At 37.4% G+C, this 24,285-nt stretch overlaps 1 protein-coding gene across 2 annotated transcripts in view; it reads left to right on the forward strand.

Annotated features, from left to right (window-relative positions):
* The window catches only part of CDH20 (cadherin 20), a 202,917-nt gene that overhangs the window by 71,978 nt on the left and 106,654 nt on the right, over nucleotides 1–24,285 (forward strand). The window contains exon 1 of one of the 2 annotated variants that reach the window (XM_041739944.1): nucleotides 20,913–20,963. The exons of the other annotated variant lie outside the window; for it this stretch is intronic. The gene's annotated coding sequence lies outside the window, so the exon portion shown is untranslated. Of the gene's footprint in view, nucleotides 1–20,912; nucleotides 20,964–24,285 lie in introns of those variants that run through there. 2 annotated transcript variants of the gene reach the window in all.

Here is a 24,285-nt window from a genome sequence, read left to right on the forward strand (position 1 = left end):
TTTCTTAAAATATTTGTGTGGTTTTTTTTTTTTTTAACATTATACATGTTCCTATTTGAAAAACAAGGATTGGGGCCCATTTTTATTCAAGTATGAAGGTTATGTTCATGGGTTCCTTCCTCTCTATAACCATGTTATATGCTCATCAAACACAAACACTGCTAAAAGTAGTTTAAGACTTCTCTACAAGTAGAAAATAAATATGATAAAAGTAGATGTACATCTTCATTATATAACCACCCTAATGTGCTGATCATGTCCATCTTGTTCATTCTATTCGACTAATGGTTATCAGGCACCAAACAGGTGCTAGCACTATTCTAGGTAGGTATAGGGAATTCAGCTGCAAACAAGAGAGACTGGTTGGGGGTGGAGGAGAATCTCTTCCTCCTAGACCTTGTACTCTAGCAAAACAAAACACACTACAAAAAAAGTCAACAAACCAATAAATTGTAAGTACAGATTGTGTTAAGTTACTCTGTAAGATATATGCAGGATGATGTGATAGTCTGGTGTAAGCAGTGGCTTCCTTAGACAGGGTAGTCGGGAGGGCCTCTTTAGGGACATCAGACACAAGCTCAGTCAAGAATGGAAAGAACCAGTTTTATAGAGAGGTAGAGGAAGATGGAGGGTTTAGGCAAAAATCAGAGCCAGTAACAGTTTGGGATTTTTCAAGACATGAAAGAAAGCCACATTGAGTTAATGGAGAAGAGTGTTGGGGAAATAGAATTAAAAACAAAATCTTCTCCCAATCCAGGAAACCTCTCCACGAATGTAGATGAGAAAGAGAACAGTTTTATAATCGAACAAGCATTAAGTCAGAATGTGACACTCATCACAAGCAATCCACTAAGTGATTCCAAAGACTGCAAGCCATCTCACCCCTCTACATGGCCAAGTAGATACAACCCATTACATACATATTCTTAGGATAAACAACTAGTCAAGTAAGAGGACTTGACAGCACCATTTGTCACACAGTTGCTCCTAAATTTACTTAGTAGTGGGGTGACCATCTGTGTTAGCTAATTGGCTTTATTCAAAGGAAAAATAAACTTCTCTTTATGACAAGAAGTAGTTTTAAAACTTGGAATGAGGCGCCTGCTGCAGTTAAGTTCTATCCTCCCACAGACTCTGGGAGTTAGGTAAGGGGCTCTATCTTCCTTAATGATGACATTTCAAAGAGATGGCTCCCAGGGCCTTGAGAAACACAATCCTGGGTCCTAAAGCTAGTAAGAGTCTATTTTAGCTTTTACAGAGATTTACATACATTTCAAACAGACAGTGGAAGAACTTATGAGTTTTTTTAAAGTAAGTATTCTAAGATTAGGGAAGGAAAGGCAGTCCCATCCCTTATTTTCAACACTGAGAATGAAACTCCTCGTTTTTGGTTTGTTTTCGCCCTTCCACAAGGCATGAATTAAAGTACACAGGGGCTAGAATACACAGTGTGTATTTCCTCAGAGAGATGGAAACTCACTGAAGGTTTGTGGCAAGACCTATTACACTTACAAGACACTCAGACCCCCGCCGGATGTTCTGTGAAGAACAAACACATGACTTTGGTGACGATTCTTGCCAAAAATGCATAACTTCAATCTAATGGTAGAGAACAAAAGACAAACCTAAGTTGGGGGACATTCTTCCAAAGAACTGACGAGTACATTTCAAAAATGTGGAGGTCACAAAAGACAAAGAAAGACAGAAGACCCATAATAAATTGCAGGAGGCTAAAGAGACAGGACAATGAAATGTAATATGAGGTCCTGTACTGGATCCCTGGACCAGACACATTAGTGGGAAAATTGGTATCATCTGAATAAGGTTTGTTAGCTTAGTTAATCATACTGCATCAGTGTTAATCTCCTGGCTTTCCAAGCTGGGTAAAGGATATAGAGGAACGTCCTGCACTATTTTTGCACCTTTTCTATAGGTATAAAATTATTTCAAAATTAAAAATTTTTTAGAAATGTAATAGATAATTTAGGCTACTGAAAAATTGATGGGGAAGGGGCTGGTGATAGAAGTAGTGAGCCCAGTTAGGAGGCTGATGAAAAAAAGTCCAGGTAAGAGATCATAGTTTAAATATGATGCCAGAAAAGAAGGAGAAAAATAGGAATGAAAGTGTATTTTTAAGACAGAACTGACAGTGTTGAAAATCTACTGAGTGTGAGAAGTGAAAGGGCTTGTTTCTAGGAGTCTGGTGCAAGTAACTGTTGGAGAACGCCATTTGCTCAGATAGAACTAAGGGAGACCCAGGGTTTTGGCAAGATGATGTATGGTTCCAACCTCTCTTCTAAAATGTCACCTTATAAATCCAGCTCCCTGCAAACGAGGAGAGGAGGACATTCATCAATGCTATAGTGATCAATATATGATTCTAATATTACTGCTCAGACAGGTGGCCACAGATACTTCCAACCCTAGTTTAGACCTATGGACAAAGCACAACCTGCATGCATAAGACTTGTTTCTTACCAATATTTGATTTCATATTCTTTTCTTTCCCTCCACTCCCCTCAGATTATCCCTAAACCTTAGACAGCAATCTAGTAAGAAAACAGAGATAACCAGAACCCAACTGAACCCTTTCTTCCTCTTAATTTAGCCAATAGTGGAAGCCAAAAGAAAACTGCCACCTGCCTATTTTTTTATTTAAATAGTCATATTGCATCAGGTAAAATTTAACTAGTTTTAACTAAACTTCACAAAATCAGTAAAAGTGGATAAAAGATACTATTAGTAAGAAAATGCCAGAACTAACATTTCTAATTCTAGTATCTGCTCGCCATCTACCACATTACAAGCTTAAAAGTCAAGGCAATTAAATCAGATAAAGCAGTAACAGCCTCCTCTGCATTTTTTTTAATAAATAAGTAATTACAATCTTCCCATCCAGATGAGGATGCCTTTTCACAGAGACAGAATGTTACCACTTTTCACAAGGAACTTAGAGGCTAGACCACCACAGCATTTTGAGCATTTTAAAATGGTTACTTAGAAATGACTTCAATATACATGGTTTTTGTCACCAAAAACAATGCGAGTCTATTTCAGAGTTCCTACCATGGAAAAGTGAGTCTCCAACAGTGCTTCTGAGGCCAGCCTCCCCACCTCCACTTTTCCAAAGACTTTAAGACCCTGACTTTTAAAGGGACAGGCAACTGTTTCTACCTTTACTGTCCTGCCTCTGGGGCACACTCCTTCAGCAAGTGCCCACAGCTGTCCTGGGGAAATTGCAGCAAACTGAGGAGACCCTTCAGTGGAAACATCTGGACTCCAAAGTCACACTGCCTGGGTTCACATGGTGGCCCGGCCACTTACCAGTTATATGGCCTTGACAAGTTGTGTATCAACCTGAGCCCCCATCTTTCACTAGAAAGTGGGGGCTGACATAATGCCTCCCTCACTAGTGATGCAAGCAATGCTAAGGGGATTTAATAAGCCACAGGATATAAAGTTTTCAGAATAGAGCTGAATAAAGGTTGGCTACTATCCTGGTCCCCTAATGGGACAAGTCTCCTGAGCTTTTGGTTTCAGAATTGTCCTGGTCCTGGATCAACCACTGCTGTCCATAGTTAAGGCAAGCTGTTAGTGAAACATGAGCACATTGAACTAACCTGAAAATACTGAAAAATAATTGCAAAACTGAATAACCATAGGAAAAGAGTTCAGCCTTACTACTAAGCAAGGATAGTACAATAAAGGTTTCAGATACTATATTTCATCTACCAAATTGGCAACTTATAAAATATATGTAAACTATATGCAATACATATGTACAAGTATTAGTAAGGTGAAGTGAAATAAGCACTTGCATATACTGCCTCTGAGAGCGTAAACTGGTACAGCTTTTCTGGACTCTCCCAAACCATGAGTAAAAATTATACAAAACTATTTCCTTTGAGGAAGTAAGTTTTTTTCTTCCTTTCAGATGCAAAACACATTATGAGGCTATAATAATGAAAACCATATATTATTTGAGCAAGGAATAGAGAATGAGATTCAAATAAATATGACAATTTATATTAACCTGGCACTTGAAATGAGTGACAAGAGATGGTACAGGAAAGAAATGGTTTAGAAACAATTGGATATTTTGAGGAAGAAGCAAAAAGATTTCCTCCTCATATCATTAAGCAAAAAACAAATTTCAAATGGGTTCAGTATCTAAACATAAAAAAAAAAAACCATGAACTATTTTATAGCCCTTGAGAGGAGAAGGCCTTTCCTAGTAAAGGCATAAAACCTAGAAGCCACACATAAAATGCTAAAATTTGGACAATTAAAAATATTTGTACAGCAAAAAAAAAAAAAAAAGCCACAAGTAAAATTAAAGATAAATGAAGATGGGGCACCTGGGTGGTACAAACATCTGACTCTTGGTTTCAGCTCAGGTCGTGATCTCAGGGTCAAGAGATCAAGCCCCATGTTGGGTTCTGTGCTCAGCGTGGAGTCTGCTTGAGTTTCTCTTACCTCCTCCCTCTGCTCCTTCCCTCTGCTTGATCTCTCTTTCTCAAATAAATAAATAAATCTTTTTTTAAAAAAGATGAAGATTGAAAGAACACATTTGCCAGACATATTTTAAAAAGGGTTAAAAGTTTCTATAAATCAATTAAAAGACATAATTTAATAGAAATATACACAAATGATTCAAACAGAAAATAATTCACTGAAATGGAAATACAGTCGACACACATTGAAAAGATTTTTTAAATTATTAAGGCCATAAAAATTAAGTTATATGTGAATTTTTGCCCAATAAGGCTGGCAACATTTTTTAATAATGCTCAAGAAGATGTGGGAAAATGGAAATTGACACTGTTGTTGGGGGTATAAACTGGTACAACTTTTAATATAATACTTTGGCAATATATGCTAAAATTTTAAAAGCCACACATCCTATTATTGGAACATTTCTCTTACAGAAAGCTATACTACATAACATACTCTACATATGCACAAAGATATGCGTCCAAGATGATTACAGATGTTTTGTTTATAACAGGAAAACAAACAGAGATAGCCCAAGAGTCCATCAGTTGGCGAATAAGGGCACATAGTGACACAGCTGTACAATCAAAAGAAAATTTTAAATAGCAATAAACAAAAAACTAAATATAACATGTCGTAATCAAGCTATTGCTTTAAAACAAATGTCTCCTCTATAATGAAATGCTTTGTAGTCATTAAAAATGATGCTTTAGAATATTTACTTAGGCAACATAGAAAAGGGCTCATCATCGGCTGATTAGAATGAGGTTACAATACCACAAGTTCACTATTACCCATTCTTGTGACATGTACACCCCAAAGGAAGGACACACACCAACATATCAACAACAATGGACATTTCTGAGTGGGGTAGGAAAGGGCATTCCAAGGTAGCTTAATTTATTCTTTTTATCTATACTTTCCAATTTTGTCACTATTCACAACTGAATTTTGTGATTGGGGGAATAAAAGTTTAACAAAAACAACAAAATGAAGTGTTAGGAGAATTCCAGAATGAAGGCAGAGTGCTTTATTTTCTATTTCTTTCCATCCAAACCCTAAATACCTAAAAGGAAATGCTTTGTGCTTACTTTACACATCTAAATACAAAATGTTTTAATTTCATCTCTGAAACATCCATAGTACCATCCACACTCACAGCTGTCAATCCTTTATACAAGGGGGTTGGGAATTTGGATGGTGAGATCTATGAACTCCACATTCTACCGTCAGGGTTAACACCAGGGGTTTTAGAAAGTAGCATGAATAAAATGTGCTAACGCTGGCCTTGGGATAGAAGCATTCCACAAAAGTGTTTATTTTTTTATTTTTTTTAGCCAAAGAATGAATACATGTTTCAGCTGCTATATATAAAAATATTCACTTTTCAGTATGAAAGCTCAGCTGCAATGGGAAGAGAATATAATGCATTGTAAGAAAAATTTAAAGTTATAAGCTTGTGTGGCCATGCATAAAAACTCCTAAAAACTGTGACCATCCAAGGGTTTCTCTCTGAATGGGTCTTTTATTCCAGTGAGTTGGCACAGTGAAAGATGCACTGCATTGTTCTGACATCACACCAGGGTGAAAACACACAGTTCTGTTGACATCAATACAATGCACTACAATATATTTTTTATATCCTCTGTAGGTGTTCTGAAAGGACCCCATTGGTGGAAATGTTTTTTTTAAAAAATTGCAGGAAAATCCCTGCAATGAATAGAGCACAAAAGCATCTCAATTTCCTAGGAAAAACTAGAGTCTACTTAGAAATGTGACAGTAACATGAAGCATACAAATAGAAAGAAATTTCAAAGCGAACATATAAAACACTTTTCCTGTGTCACAGTTCATTATGCAAACTCCATACATCTTAGTATAATGCAGGATATTTAAGAAAATCAGTTTATCAGGAAACTTGTTCATAATAAACCTCAGCAGATCAAGAGAAACTTAGTTTTCATGTAGACATGGTTTTATCTCTCCCTGTGCTCTGTGGTTCTCATGCCTCCTGACATGAGACAATAATATCTGTCTTTATTTGAATTCTTATAAATGAGCCTTCTTGTGGACTTCACGGTCCCTCCATCAAATTCTAGAAACCAAAAAATAAAACATCACATGTAGGTGTGGATGGTAATATGGATAGTGTGGAATGCAATTAAACCAGTGGGAAACCAGACAAGTAAGGAACAGATGCAAAGCTTGAACCCCAGTGGGTCTAGGATACGAACATTCAAATGTAAGAATTCAGAATCTTGTTACATGCAGCTTGACTCAGAAACTGGAGAAATACAAAGGAAGATCTCAGCAAAATAATTCTCCCCAGCCCTATATATGACCCTCACATTGTAAGCCTACGACCCTCACATTAAACAAAACAGTAGCTCCAAAAGAACTGTGGGAATCAGAGTACCTAGTCATTTGCTAGCTTAGTTAGATATTAATTATAGATTGGTATTAATTATAAATAATATAGTGTGCTCAAATTGATATGGGATCCATTGTATAAAAGTGTCAAAATGAGTGATTTGGGATTCTATATCCTCTATCTGCTTACTTCTGTGAGGATATCCACATAGTACAATATCCATATAAAAGCAATTCTGTCCAAAACATGTAGAACACCCCAAATAAAGGCATGGGTGAGAATAAAAGCAGTCATTAAGGAAAGCATTCTGTGGAAGGCAATTTGTGTTTTAACTAAATTTTTTAACTTTTAGTTTTTTAAATTTGCAGTAAAATATAAATAACAAAAAAACTGACCATTTTAACCATCTGTATATGCACACTTCAGCAGCATTAAGTATATTCACATTGTTGAGGCAAACATCACCACTATCCATCTCCAGAACTTTTTCATCTTCTCAAAATGAAATGCCATGTTCATTAAACAGTAAATTCTCAGAGTAAAAAAAAAATGTTAATAGAGGAAAAATATCAACAAGTGTTGATAAATGACAAAAACATCATTTAACAAGTCAAAGACCAAATAAAGAATATAGGCTTTGATGTGATGTTTCCCAAACCATACAGGTAATAGTCTCTTTTGTGACTTTTTTTTTTTGGTATATTCAAGTACTTTTAGTAACTAGTATTTTTATGAACTTAATGTTTATCATCTAACTAGTTAGCTGTTTCTACTTAACCCTTGGCACACCAGGAAAAATAGCATCATTTACCATCTGAGTCAAATAGGCCTTTTAATATTCTATATTTTAAGTCATTTTACAAAAAAATTACAGAATTGAGATAATAAAAACTTTATTTAAAATTTCATAAAAATTTAAACACACAAAGTCTCAAACAAGTAAATTTTGGTGCTCAAGCATCACAGAAGTTGAAATAGTACCATAATACACCTTTTTTGTGAGTCTTGTCACAAAATATTGGTATATTGAAGTCCTTCCTGGTTTAATGACAAACTGAATAAGAACATCTTATTTTTTAATGTATCCTTAGAAATATATTGTCTTTCATCAAACTAGCATTTTTTTTTTCAAACTAGCTTTTCAAGTTAGAAAAAGAATTCAAGATGGACATCTCCATCTGAAAACTCGTAATTTCAAATTTGGCTTATATGATTAATTTCCCCATCATCACTCAAGACTAAAATGCTACTCTCTGCCTTTTTGCATTTATCTTTGGATTCATCTTATATTTTGAATGAGCTTCCTCTATTTCATCCCTTCATCATTTTGGAAAGAAAATGTAAAAATCTGTATTTTCAGATCTATTGTGATCATTTCTACTAAAATCATTACACTATGTATCTGAAACTAATACAATATCATATGTCACTTATAATTCAACAAAACAATTTTTTAATAAACATTTTTTTTAATTTTTTGAAAGAAATATGATGCAATGCTTTGGACAACATAATAAGAAAGCTGAAGAATGGTGATTTTACTTATTATATCATTCTTTTGAGGGCCTCAAATTTAGGGTATTCTATCATTCTTTTTTTTTTTATTTCAGTCTTGTTTGGCCTAACTGGACTAGTTTGGTCCAGTTAATAACTGATAATGATTAAATAATTCCTCATATGGTGAATTAGCACCATGTTCTAAGTTCTAAAAAAATAGTGATAATAACAAGGTCACTAAGATCTCATAATATATTGTAGATTTACAAAAGGGTTTAATGGACTCACATAGTAACTACAAGATTGAATGTATTTTTTCCATTTAAGGGAACTAGCAGGGGCCCCTAGGTGGCTCAGTCAGTTGACTCTTGGTTTTGCCTCAGTTCATGATCTCATGGGTTGTGAGATCAAGCCCCAGGTTGAGCTCCACACACGGTGGAGAGCCTGTTTGAAGATTCTCTCCATCCTTGCGCACGCTCAATAAAATAGATAATAAATCTTTTATTTATTTTTTTTAATTTTTTTTTTTATTTTTATTTATTTTTGATAGTCACACAGAGAGAGAGAGAGAGGCAGAGACACAGGCAGAGGAAGAAGCAGGCTCCATGCACCGGGAGCCCTGACGTGGGACTCGATCCCAGGTCTCCAGGATCGCGCCCTGGGCCAAAGGCAGGCGCCAAACCGCTGCGCCACCCAGGGATCCCCGATAATAAATCTTTTAAAGGAGAGAGAGAAACAGCAAATTTTTCTTTGTTCTTTGGAACACTTTGAAGAAAGAATAAAAGTCATGAAGTATCAGTCCTTATAAACAGTTAAATCTATTAAAAAAATAAGCTCCAAAATTAGATTGGATCCAATACATACCAGTGAAACAAGTTTGTTGTAGAAGTAAATTTTGACTCACTGACATAATTAGAAAAACCAATAATATTTGCTGTATCAGTTTGGATTGTGTTCCTTTATATACCCACCTAAAATAGTAACAGCTAAAACAGATAAATCTCTCATTCAAAAGTAGTCAAGACATAGGAAATCCAATCTTAGCTATGGCAGCATCATAGTAACTAGGGACCAGTATCCTATTTTTCTGCTTTGCCTTTCTTAGTATGAGTCCTTTGTTCTCAAGATTGCTTAATGTTCCAGTTCAGCGGCTGCTTCTCTAGCCACCTCATCTATCTGAGAAGCAGGAAGGAAAAATGGGGCTAGGGCAGATAGTGTGCAATTCTCAGATAAACAAGCACTATTTAAGCATCCTTCCTGGATATCATACATGGCATTTCTGCTTATTCCACTGGCCGAAAACCAAGACACATGACCACACCTAGCTGTAAGAAGAGGGATTTTAATTCTTTAGCTGGCACACTGCCACTATCAATAACAAAGAAATTCCTTTAGTAAAGAAGAGGGAGTAATGTATATTGAATAGGTAACCAGCAGTTCATACTGCAGCCACCAAAACCAAATAGTAACCATAACACATTCAAGAAAAACAAAATAATATTATTTACCTATGTATATGTATTTGTGGATAAGTTCAAAGCTCAAAAGCTTCTTGCACTTGCTTTAAAAAAGGGAAGTATCAAGTACTAGAAAAACATTAACAATTTTCTTCCTGACTCCAGCCAAAAGTACTGAAAAGGTCGAAAACTATTTTCCCCCGCTGATTTGATAATTCAGTGATTCAATATTCTTTAATGCCTTATTTATGTAAGCACTCAAAGTCACCTCTGGAACCACTGGTATGCCTCCCACACTTTGGGAAACATTGGGCATGGAAGAAATCATGAAATAAAATTATAGAGGTAAACTGAGGATATGGGGAAACAAAAGACTGGTTACTAAGTCAAGGAACTCTAAATGAGAATGGTGGAATATATAATCAAAAGGGCACTTAGACGTTAGCTAGCCCCAGAGTCATAAACTCACAAAATTGAAATTTATTTTACTAGTCTTTCCCATTGACTAGGATGATTCTTTTCAGAACATCTTGGGGATAGTTAATAATTAACTAAGCTCTGTTTCAACCCTTCCAATGAGAATGGAGCTAATAATTGACAACCAATTCCATTTTAAAACATTTCTAATCCTAGAAAATGCTTCCTTATACAGAATTAAAATAAGCCTAATACAACTGGCCTTGTTTCCTCTCTGGATCTACATAGAAAAAGGAATTTAACCGTCTTTCCATGTATAAATCCTCTAAAATTTTAGTTATTTACATTTATTCATTTATAACTTCCACTTATTATTTGTTCCTATTTTTTAAACCACTTCAATACATTTTTATGTAAAAATTACAATTTATGCAAATAAGGAGCCCCTTGACTCTCCCTGAATCCCAAAGAGGGGACCATTATTGTCAGCTTGTTATAAATTATTCCATATGCATATCTGCATATCTCTTTATACATATAAGGGAATGTATCTTTTTTTAGGGCTTTTCCATACATACCTATTATACTCAGCATGCTATTTTTTTCCACTTAATAAATCTTGATGATATTTTGTCTATCAAAACCTAGAGATCTGCCTCTTTCATTTTCACTGCTGCATGGTATCCCACAGTAATATCAAGGATATAACCTAACTATGATAAACCCTTAGGATATTTCCAAGTTGGGGAAATTAATAAAACTGCTAAATATGCTTGTAAATTTCTTTGTATATGTACTTTTGCACATATGCACTTGTGCACAAAATTTCTCTAAATTACCTATAAATAAACATTGATTTAATCAACTGTGCCAAATTGCCTCGCAACACAACCATAACATTTCATACCATTTCCTCAAATTCTCAGCAGTACTAGATACTGTCAGTATTTATAGCTTTTCCCAATCGAAAACAATCATTTTTTTGATTCATGCAATATCTCTGCAATCTTTTCTTTCCAAGCCCAGCCCTCCAGTTCCTTCAGTCCTACTTTCATAGGTCATGATTTTCAGATCTTTCACTATGGCAGCTTACCTCCCAGAGATGCTTCAGTTTATCAGTGTTACTCTTAAAATGTATTTCCAAGAATTGATTACAATGGTACAACTATACTTTAACCTGATCTGTATACAAATAAGACTGTTACTGATCTTCTGAACTGGTAGATCCTAATATTATGTGAATCACTGTTCTCATTAAGAATTTAATAAAAGGGGGATCCCCGGGTGGCTCAGCGGTTTGGAGCCTGCCTTCGGCCCAGGGTGTGATCCTGGAGTCCCGGGATCAAGTCCCACATCAGGCTCCTGGCATGGAGCCTGCTTCTACCTCTGCCTGTGTCTCTGCCTCTCTCTGTGTCCCTCATGAATAAATAAATAAAATCTTTAAAAAAAAAAAAAAAGAATTTAATAAAAGGTAAGAAAACTTTCTCCTAAAAAAAAAAATACACATAGGTGATGCATATAGTATCAGAGGTTTCATGAATCACAGACCCAAGGTTAAGTATGTATTAATGCAGCCCCAAATCATATTTACATTTTAGTGATCATATCAGGTTATTGTTGGTTCACACTGGGCTTGCAATCAAACTACACTGCAAGTGTAATTTATATTATATATTTAATTACCGGAAAATTCCATTTTTGTCAACCTATAGTTTTATACTTTTTGAATCTAGATGCTAATAAGCATTTGCATTATTCTTTTAATATTTCATCCTTTTACAATCTATCTACTCCATCAGCCCCTTGTGTTCTGTGTGAACTGTAAGTCTGCTGTCACCTAATTTATAAATGTCTTCATTAATCTCAATGAAGATTTAAGTAGAAGCACCACAACATGCCATGCAGCTACTCTCCAGAGGCTTCTTTTTTTTTTTTTTCAACAGGTATTTTTGGAGTGACCACTGGTCAGGCTCTAAAGTAACTAAGCTGTGACCTAACACATACTCATCTTCCCCTAAAAGATATCATGTACAAAATGATTAATATCTTGCTGAAATCCAGGTATACTTTATGGGTGGTATCCAGTAGTCTCCCTAATTGGTAACATAAACATCAAAACAGGAATTGATATTAGTTTGCCCTAATTTGTTTTATTCATTCTTTCAAAAGATTTAATGAATGTATTCCAAGTGAGAAGTGCTTTCCTGGGGCTGGAACTACAATGGTGCATACAACAAAATGATGCTTCCCTGTACAGAGCCTGCAGTCTGGTGAGGGACTGCTTTGCTCATGCTGACTCCATGTCATCATCACACCCCTTGCTGAGTGTTCAAAAACGTATTCCATTGGATAATCCATTTGAGTACTGTGCCGACTATAAAAAAAAAAAAAAAAAAAACAAAGGGTGAGGGGTATTACTTGCTCTTTCCAAACTTAAATAGCTATCTAGCAATTGTTTGACATTATCTGATCAACAGTAACAGTGGTGAGACTACCAAAATACTACCTAAGAAAACATTCAAGAATTTTTTTTGTTAGTAAATGAAGCAGAGCAGAAAAACAAAGGCCATCAAGAAGATTGTAGAAATTCAGAACATTAAAAAGTAGTGTAATCTAATCTATTGAACATGAAGATAAATTTCACTTAATGAAATTCATATTATTCTCTCTTATTATCTTTGCAAATTCACTATTATCACCAGAGGCATAAATTCCATTTGCATATTCCAAAAGGGAAGCCCAGGATCTAAATATGAGTCTCTGGCAATCAGCCTGAAATGTTTGCCACTGTTTAATCACGTAGTCCATCAAAAGGGCACATGGTAACATAGAACTGACAATTGCACTGGAAAAATTGAGTTTGGTTTGCTTAGTTTCAATGGGTTTAAAAAAAGAAAAAAGTAGTTTTCATCTGAATAGTCACAAATTCCATTTTCAATAGTTCATATCATAAAATGAGCTCATTTTCCAAGCCACTTGTCAAAAATCTATACACTACCACGCTTACTGTGCTTAATATCAAAATAACAAAAGAGGCATATTGATTTGGGATTAACGTGGTTTAGGCCCATGCATTCATGACCTTAATCAGCATGGTAATATAAAAATAATTCAGGAAGCACAATGTTAAATTAACATGAGTAGTTCTTTAGTTCTGTAGGATAGAAAAGTGATTTCCTACATAAGCTTAAAGACATAATTAAACATATATTTCATTTCTCTTTCAAGAAGATTCTTTTGACCATGTCTGATACAGCTGCAGGGAAAGAAGTTGGCAGCTGCCAGTCAAAAAGAAAAACTATTGGTTTTTTATAAGCTACTTTACAGCTTTTCAAATTCTCTTTTTGTCTCTCCATCTCATCTTCTTCTGTCTTAATGTTATTTGTTGAATTAGAAATTAGTGTTTTACCAGAGAAAATAATATTGCTACAAGTAAAAGCAAAAATTAAATACTCAAATTAGTGAGGATTTTCCTAATTGCTTTACAGTTAGCCAGGATTTTTTGTTGACCCCTGCTCTGTTTATGAGAGAAGCTGTTATTAGAAGAAAACTACATAGCTGCAAATTACATTTTTAAAAAATTGAAACTATTTGTACATCTCAGAGAAATAATATTACCCAGCATGGGAGCCAAGATTCTGAAAAAAGATCATCACACTGTGAGTTTCTGATTACATGAGATTTAATAGAAATTATTCATAGCATATGTCATAAATGAGAACAAAAATACATTATTTGTTAAATGGCATATTTATATAAGTAGAGTAAATATACATACTTATAAACATATATCAAATGTTTCTAAAATTTATATAAAGTCCATATTTTATAGATATAACTAGTAAATGCGAAAGAGCATATAACCCATAAATAAAATTGCCCATGATTCATCTATTTAACATTAATGTAACTCTATGAAACAGTAGGGAAAATATGTTCAAACAATTATAGTATTTTGCCTTTGACTATATTCAGATGTGAATTCTATTACACAGAGAACAATGTGTTTTTTTATTACTTTTGCTTATTTATTGTCCTGGGTCTTTAAACATTATAACAATTAGCAAAGGAGGAAACATTTTCTGTGAATTTTAAACATTCAAAACTCTTCTTTACTTTTTTCTAGGCAAGTTAACTTTCCTGAAGTAGCAGGAGAAATGAGAGGGAAAAATACAACGGGTAATTTTGTAACTTAAGTCTTATGGATAGATGATGGGCTTACTAACTAAAAACATAACTGTATAATCATCAATTGGTTTTACTGCTTCTTGCTCTTTCCTTTTAACCAACATCACAATCAGCATTAGCTACTACACACAATGGTTACCCACAGCATCCATCTTAAGCAAAATTATGAAACTGACAATCATGTTTTAACTTTGGAAAATGTGTAAACCAATGTTTGGCAAGTCAGGCAGCTGTTCAAACTGAATCAGCAAGCACAGAGGATATGCAATGACTTTGTCCAGCGGGAGAAGTTGGTACAGGGACAAATACTGAGCAGACCAAGCATCAGATGAAGAGTGGACCATGAAAGATGTGGTCAACAGGCTCAGGTCGGCTTCAGAGCAACAGAGGACGGAGGTATTTGGAGCACAGGGAGACTGGTTTGGGGAGGTCCCCTGTGTCCTCAATGTTCCTCTTGTCAGCCCTACACTCGCTGTTGTATAACACAACCCAAATCTTCCATCTTGAGCTTCTCTGGGTGTGTCTAAGGACTCACTCCTTGGTGTGGAGAATTCACTGTGCTATGAATACTCGGACAATACAATCCCACCAGGGATAATCTATATGTATGTCAGCGATCTCTGCTTTACCCCCCATGGCCAAGGCCCTGACTTACCTATACACTGACTCCCCTGAATATCATGTACCATAAGTTTGAGAATCCACTAAATCCACAGTGATTCTCTCTGGAAGCTTCTTTTTCTTTATAACTTGATAGATCTGTGCCACATTATAACACCCAGCCAGTAGGAGCCACTGTATGATTGTGATGTGGACTTCCTACCTTTCTCCCCACAAAAATCCTTAAATTCAAGGCTCTGCGATCTGGTTCTATAAATCTGGAGTTCTGTAAAATTCTTTTACTTAGCATAAATTGTCTATATTTCACTTCCAAAGCTAGAAAATGGGTTGTCTGTGTTTCATTTCTAAACGCTACATTAAATTTTCAAGCTGACAGTGCTTTATTGTTTCCTAAAGTACCAAAATTAATTAAAGAACATAACATGTACAGAAATAATGATCTCACATTCAAAGATTTTAATCATGTCTAAAAGTTTGTAATTTTTTCCAATCTATCTTTCTCTTATTTTCTGGCAAGTATACCCTTGTTAGCCTAGTCTTCCTATACTCATCAAAAAAGGGTGGGCAAGACAAGCTCCAGAACTATCTCCAATGCAAACTTGAGTTATATGCCCAGGTCTTTCAACTCACGTTTACAAGCAGTGTGCTGGAGACACTGAAGTCTTGCTGGTCACCTTATACAACATTTACTAAATGAAAGGCCAACTGAAACCATAAAAATCTTTTTTTCTCTGGGCATTGGGCAGCATGGCAGTATTACACTGATTATTATTTGTGTCTGGATTAGATTTAATTTGCTCTAGGCTAGAAAATATGCCTTTCCCAATCAGTACAGTATCTGTCATACTATGGAAGCTTATAAAATATAGAGAGATTAGTGACATCTCATCCATCTAGACTTTTGTATATACTAATATTATTTAATGTCAAATAGAACCAGTTTAAAATTAGTCAATCTAGTCTTTCAGTGTTTTGTTGTTGTTGTTGTTGTTGTTTTGTTTTTTTGGTTGGTTTTTTTTTTATATTTGCTTTGAGGTAGCCTTCTTAAAATCACTGGAATAATACTGGAATCCAAACTGTTATAAGAACCTACTTGCTGAAGCAAATGGTGGGTATTTGTCGTTTCTAATTGCTGAGTAATATTCCATTGTATACATAAACCACATCTTCTTTATCCATTCATCTTTCGATGGACACCGAGGCTCCTTCCACAGTTTGGATCAGGAAGGGAGACAGAACATAAAGACTCCTAACTCGGGGAAACGAACTAGGGGTGGTGGAAGGGGAGGAGGGCGGGTGTTGGAGGGGAATGGGTGACGGGCACTGAGGTGGACACTTGACGGGATGAGCACTGGGTGTTTTTCTGTATGTTGGTAAATTAAACACCAATAAAAGTTAATTAAAAAAAAAAAAAAAAAAAAAAAAAAAAAAAAAAAAAAAAAAAAAAAAAAAAAAAAAAAAAAAAGAACCTACTTGCTGCTTATGTAATTTTAAATCACATTATTTCTTCTTCTTCCTTCAGTATTTTTGCTTTCTAACAGTAAAAAAAAAAAAAAAAAAAAAGGTACAAAAATCTGGCCATTGGCCACAAACCATTTAGGAGAATTCCTCAATATTCTCACCCCAATTTCTACCCAAGCAATGAAAAGTTCATCAATGACAGGGTTAACAATTAGATCCCAGAGCTTCTAAAATATCTATTATTCCACAGTCCCTTTCTCTTTCTCTCTCTCCCTCCCTCCCTCCTAAAAACATCTTACTGTAAATGCAAGACAAATCTGAGGAGTGTCATTCGGAGGAGAAAGCCAAAGTCCTAGGGATGCACTTACTTCAGACTGTGGGGCCGGTATTTACATTTCCCTGACTTCGTTATTCAGATTTGTTCTCAAGCAGAGGAAGATGGACAGGAAGTAGTAGGAACTTCTAGTGATGACCCTGCCATTGCCCCACAGAACAAAAAGTAGAATGCTATGCTGTCAGAGAATAAGGGAGAAGGGGCGTAAGGGGCAGTTGAGGGGCAGAGACCTAAGTGGCATTCCCTTCATTGCTCCTCATGCAGTGTTGAGTAGGTGACCCCAGCAGACATCTGCCAGGAGCACATTCACCCTGCAAGTTCCTGAATCACTCTGTGCCCCAACTTAAAATGGGGATAAGGTATTTCCTAGGGTGGTTGTGAAGATCAAATGAGTTAACATACATAAAACTCTTAGAAAAGAGCCCAGCATACTGCGAATCCTCAATAAATTATTTAAGAAATACAGTATGCATACAAGAGGTCCAAGGACATAAAACTTAGAAAGGGTTTGAAAATGGTTTTGTAAAGCCTTGTGGGAGGAGAGGCGTTATATGAGGAGAACGGTGTTCTTTATCTTCTCAAAATCTACAATTTTTAGGAGGCCTAGCAAATGGTCCAGGGAGCAGATTTTTTTAAATTGGTTGTTTTGTTTTTTGACAAAACGTAAGTAAGACTCTCTAACTCCAGTCTTATAGTAAATCAGTTCCCTCATATGGGCAGAGTCTGATGGAAATTAAAACATGTTGTCCATTCTTGCCCACTGTTCTTTCCATGACAGGTCAATATTGCTTGTCCCACAAGGACTGACTTAATGGCCTGCATCAGCAGCATATTGTGTGATTCATTTTCTTTGCGGGAAAATCAGTCATCATTTTCATAAACATTTGCAGTCACCGCTCATCTTTGCTGCAGTGTTCTTGTGACACGTCCTCATTGTTTTGTTAAACAGCAGAGTTGGTGCTCCGTCAGGAGATCAGCCAGCCCAGGTAATCTCTGTGATGACTCCAGTAAAGAAATGAAAGCCCCAGAACACAGGACAGAGCAGTAATTCCACTGTGGTCAGGGGGGAAGCAACACCATGACACAGATGTGTTCTACAGTAAACAGTGTGAGGAGGGCACAGAGCAATTAGGGAGTCAGCACAGGGTGAGAAAAAGAGTATGAGAGAATTCAGAGAATATGATCATTGTTGGTAGGGGAAGATATGAACTAAAGAGAAGAAACCACGAGAACATAGAATCTGCTGAGATGTCCAGGGACCCAGGTCTTTCTCTGAGTAGCTGTGTAACCACAAGCAACTCTCACCACTTCTCTGGGCCTGCTTTTCATCCACAAAAATAACAGAGGCCAGTAATTGTGCCACATTCGCTACATGGCAGGCCCTGTTCTAACGGCTTTATGTGTGTGGACTCGATCATCACAACCACCTCAGGAGGTAGGTACAAAAAAATTCTGTCTTCATCGTAACCCATTTTTACAGAAGAGGAAACCAAGGAACAGAGATTAAGTAATTTGCCCAAGATCACCCATTTAGAACAGAGAAGAACCAGATTCCCACTTGGGTAGCCTGTCTTTATGCCATGATGGGCCTGTCTTTATGCCACGATGCCTCCCTGAAAAGGTGGAGAACCAAACTATAAATGTGTACTTTGAGGTGGGAAAGAAGACAGACCTTTTTGTCTCTTTCATTCCCAATCCCTTGTAAACCACTATTGTAATACTGTCACAAATATGAAGTACTAGAAAAATGATCACAGGACTAGATGTTTCTGCAGTGTCAAATACCATAAAAGGTTCTAAATACTTTCCGTCTCTGTACTTACCACAAACCAATGACCAGACCACATCATCCCAGGATCGATCCACGGATCACACTGTGTGCAGTCCTAGACTGATGGGTCTCTAAACTCCAGCTCTGTGGTTGTGAAGGGCAAATTTTGAAAAGCTGTCCAGGTATCCCCCCCTTCTGTACAAAAACAATTCACTAGAGATTAAAATTCAACCTGAATAAAGCACCTAACACAGTGCCTGCTTTAGGTTATATATCTTCCATTCATTCACAAGCACTTGCTGAGCACGTGCTTTGTTTCTGCTGTTTTAGCACATGCGGAGGATATAAAGATAAAAATATAGTCCCCTCCATGAACTTTGACTCTAGAAGGGAGGACAAACATCCCAGGTGATATAAGATTGCCACGAGTGCTGAAGACATTTAAAGCTGTAGGAGCTTTCCTCTCTCCCTTCTACCCTTTTCAAGGAATAAAAAGAATGAAATCTGTTTCTCAAGTCATCCTTTTTACCAGCTGAGTACAGGATGGAGAGTGTCAGGGTGATATAAAAATGGAATTTCTAATCAAGTAAGAGCATCAGTTGGGCTCTAGCCTTATCCATGCAACTCTGGCTCTCTCCTTTACATTACTACCAACAAGGTCTGTGTGGCCCCAAGGATCTATGTGTGCCCTATAACCAATCTTCTTGACACCATGGCACATCATGGTACTTCTTTGTCCTACCCTGATCTAGTTCTGTGTGATGATGTCTTGTGCATCGCATATAAGTGATAGTTGAACAACCGATGGCCACTAGTCTCCTACCCTCAATATTGAGGGCCCTGCTATAGGGCCTAGAGTTCCATTTCCCATCACCAAAATGAGCACCATCAAGGCTGATGCTTGTCATCTCATATCTCAAATCTCCTAACTTCTACTGTTCTTCCCTTGTGCTTGCCTCATTTCCCTTGTACAGACAACCCAAGCCTTAGTTCAAAGGGCCATGGTTGGGAGGACACTGATGAACTCTACAGAGAATCACCAACCCTCTCAGACACTAGTCCAAGGCTCTCTAAGATGCCCATTTCACCTTCCCTGCAGGATGAAATCATCACAGTTCCCTTAGTTCTTTCCAGTAACATGGACCCATAAAGGGACCACCCACCTGTTGTCATACATGGCTGATACAGGTTTAAGCTAGAATAACTGTTCAAGATGCCCGTGGCTCAACAACAAGCCCCTTGCCCTTTTCTTTAAATGATTACCCTTGTCTGTGCCAGAAGGCTTCCCAACTTCAGTTAGCCTGCACAACACCACTCCTAGTAATATACCTTGGTGCAGGCATCAGTGGAGAGTGTTATATGGGAATCCAGGGAATGATGGGGGTTTTAACCAAATCTCTTGGAGGTATGGAGGTGTGCAGAGAATCATGAATGAATGGTAACTTCTTTGCAACACACAGGCAAACAAGGGAACTTTTTGGAAAACAATGCACTTCATTTTTTTAAATGCCAATTCAATATCTTTTGACTTTTATTGCTCTATTGTTCTCCTTCCAAACACAAACCATGACTGGATGGTGACACTGTGACTACACCTGGGGATTTTGCAGAATGCCTTCTACACTTCAGAGTTCTATTTCCTCTCTCAATTGTTCTACTTTATCTAAAACTTGGCTTTCAGACACCCTTTCAGTTGTTTATAACCTACAAATAATTACAATTAGTATGATTGTTGTTAGAATACACAGCCAGCCAACTTAACATCTCCCACAATTCCTGCTTTGAAGGGAAATCCTGTTCTTCAGATGCAGCCACAACTTAATTAAATTTTTTTATAGTTTTCTCCAAATTTGACTTATCTTCCCCAAACCACCTGGAAGTAGTGGTACTCTTTCCTCCTCTTCCCTCCAGCTCACCTGGATGGCCTCTCCTCCCCCAGATTCTCCCTAGCACCAAAGAATTGAACTATCAATTTGAAAGCAATTCTTTCAAAGTCTTAGCAACATACCTATCAAATTAAGAGCAGAGAGAAACTTGGAGGAGTTCATTTTGATACGTGAATCCTCCCTAATCCCTTCTCAGATAAACAATGATAGTTTACAATTATTATTTCTTATTAGGAATTAGGTACTCTTCTCTCTCTTACTTCAACAGACTTCTGTCCCTTTGTATTTGATACTTTGAAAAAAGTCTATGGAATTCTCTACTCCAGCTCCTATGTTTGTGTCACATAATACACGTGTACTGTGAGGAAGCAGCAGCTTCAGAGGTGACCAGTGCAGATGCTGTGACAACACACGGCACCTGGAAGGGCTCAGTAACCAGAGTGGAATATTTGGCTGTTTGTCCCAGGTATTTTGTTTGTTTGTTTGTTTGTTTGTTTGTTTTTAACAAAAAATGCCTGAGTTGTTTTTCAGGTTGATCATTAACGGGCATAAATCTCACAATATCAAGGTGCCTGGGTGGCTCAGTTGGTTAAGCATCCAGCTCTTTATATCCAATGCTCAGGTCCTGGTCTCAGGGTGGTGAGATCGAGCCCCATGTCAGGGTCTGCATTGGGCATAGAGCCTGCTTAAGATTCTCTCTTTCCCTCTCCCTCTGTCCCACTCTTCCCTCTCTCTCTCCCTCTTAAAATAAATAAATAAATAAATAAAAACCTCACAATTTAGATTGTAAACTCTCCGTGAATAGGAGTATATCTTTGGTTTTTAAATTTCAAAGAATGATGGGTTCCCAACGATTATCAGTCATCTGTTTTCAGAGGTAAACCATGAACAAATCCCTTTTAAAAACATCAAGAAAACATGTCTAATGAAGAATTGAATTTGCAGCACTCACCCATCAAATGTTTTGCTTCCCCATTACCATCAGCTACAGGTCTGCAGGTGAGGGTTGATGGGAAACGTTAGCTCTCAATCGTCTGCAGGGGGTAATGAGGACTGCTGATTTGAGTCTGTGTTCTGCCTCTCAGTGCTGCTACCCTCCTCTCACCTGGGGAATCTGCTCCTACCTTCTCTGCCTTGGAGACTAAACTGATACTCCAACCTTTGACCAGCTGATACCTTTAAGGTTTTTGACATAGTCTACCTAAGTGCCTTCCACAAAGGCTGTACCAACACTCACACCAATAGCACCAACGGTGTTAATTTTCTAGCACTCTCACCAAAACTGAGCATGAGGAAATGTATGGTGGGTGGTGGAAGTCTCTCACTGTTGAAACGACAGGTTTCAGCTAAGCAAAGTGAGAAGCTAGAATGAACCATGCAGTACTGGATGAGAATCAGCCAGAAGTATGAGCCCATGTTTAGCTTAATACAGACACAGATGGATACAGACAGAGAAATAATATCGATATACAGGTACATGTGTGGAAGTATAAACACATACTAGTTCACAGCACTATACCCTAAGTGTGCCTAGAAGTAACAACACCCAGTAGCAATAAGCACAGCTAGGGCCCAGATCTTGGTATCTAAAACCATTCTCTAGGAAAAGGAACCAGAGCTTCTTGAGAAAATGGCTGATTCTGGGACTGGGGCATTAAATATATAAGATGGGCATGGAGTGGGATGCCTGGGTAGCTCAGTGGTTGAGTGTCTGCCTTTAGCTCAGGGCATGATCCCAGGGTCCTGGGATCGAGTTCTGCATCAGGCTCCCTCCAGAGAGCCTGCTTCTCCCTCTGCCTGTGCTCTGCCTCTCTCTGTGTGTCTCTCATGAATAAATAAATAAAATCTTAAAAAAAAAAAAAAAAAGATGGGCATGGAGCATTTTAACAGTGCCAGAAAGTAGGAAAGTGCTCAAAAAAAAAAAAAAAACAAAAACAAAAACAAAAAACAAATGCTGGGGGCCTGCCCGGGACTCACAGGGGCCAACCTGAAAGGAAGTTAGGACAATTTGACTGACAAAATAAATGACATAATATTGGATTACAAACCAAAGTATAACATAAACATCCAGGGATCCCTGGGTGGCGCAGTGGTTTGGCGCTTGCCTTTGGCCCAGGGCGCGATCCTGGAGACCCGGGATCGAATCCCACATCAGGCTCCCGGTGCATGGAGCCTGCTTCTCCCTCTGCCTATGTCTCTGCCTCTCTCTCTCTCTCTGTGACTATCATAAATAAATAAAAATTAAAAAAAAATTAACATAAACATCCATAAATCCATGCTAATATAAATAATTAAATGAGGAAGAAGAGACACCTCTCTGTGCAGAATTCCAAAGAATTATGTAGATACACCACCCTCAAGGAGGTGGAACATAACTCTCCACTCCTTCAGTGTGGGCTGCATAGTAACTTCCTTCCAAATAGTATAGTATGGGAAGGGGAGGAAAAGAGTTATTTACAGTGGAGAAATCTGACAGTACTACCAGCTGACCAGAGCTGACATCAACAGTGATGAGCCATGTTGATAGTACGTATCCTGGATATGAGGTGATGAGAATAGTACTTTACTTCTGTGGTCTTCTTCACAAAACCCATAACTAACCATAAGGAAAAACATTAGACAAACCCAAATTGAAGAACAGTCTACAAAATACTGATCAGTACTCAAAATTGTCAAGGTCATCAAAAACAATGAAGTGTGAGACACTAAGGAGACATGATGACTAAATGTAATGTGACAGCATGAATGGGAAAAGGACATTAGATAAAAATTAAGGAAACCCAAATAAAGTATGGACTTCAGTTAAAAATAATGTTATGGGTTCATTAGTTGTGACAAATGTTCCACAGTAATGTAAAAGGAAACAGAGTATATAGGGTATATAAGAACTCTCTGTAACAGTCTTGCAACTTTTCAATAAACATAAACTTATTTTAAAATAAAAAATTTTATTAAATTAGGAAGAAGGTATAGAAAGTACCTGCATATACAGGAGTTCAATAAATAGTAGCTCTGTTATTTTTTAAAATGATTTTTGCCATTTTGAAAAGTGAAAGGAAACATTCTTGTTGTAATTTTAATCTCTTTGGTTACTAATGAGGCTGGCCTTGCAAAAACGTTTGTCTTTGCTTTTCATATTCATGTCCTTTATCTGGTTTTTGTAGTTTCTGGATTCTTCTGATTTATCTGGCCTCTCTAAGATGATCAAACTTCCCAGTTTGTCAGGGACAGGTCTAATTTATGTGCCCTGTCCCAGCTAATGATTAATAAGAACCCTTTTAATTGAGAAAGTAAATTGTATGGCCACCCTCCCATGTCCCATTGCTGCCCTCACGTTGTTTGTGTTATCCCACATAACTGCCACTCCAGCTGCTAATCCGCACTGTCCCTTTCCATTGCTGGCGCCCAAGATACACCTTGACACTTGAACAGGGCGAGTGTTGGGGAGCTAGTAGTCTTCTGTCACAACTACACTTTACAGAAGATAGAATCTCAATATCAATTACAATTCACTTCATACTGCAATACCCAACCTTCCACCTTCCACGGTGTTCTAAACGCCTGCGGGTCCCCAGCCAACTCTTGTGTTCTGAAGGACAGTTTCCTCTGCTCCTGCCCTCTCTGCTGGATTGCATTCAATGCCAGGCCCAACCCAAAATGAGGCAAGACGGTACAGAGCTGTGGACACGCGTCCCCTCAGAGCCACCTTAGGAAGACATCCTTCCCTCTCATCCCTCCTCTTTCCTTCCTTCCTTCACTCTCTCTCCCACCTTCCTCTCCCTCCCCTT

Source organism: Vulpes lagopus, chromosome 24 (assembly GCF_018345385.1).
Source record: "Vulpes lagopus strain Blue_001 chromosome 24, ASM1834538v1, whole genome shotgun sequence".
NCBI lineage: Eukaryota > Metazoa > Chordata > Mammalia > Carnivora > Canidae > Vulpes > Vulpes lagopus.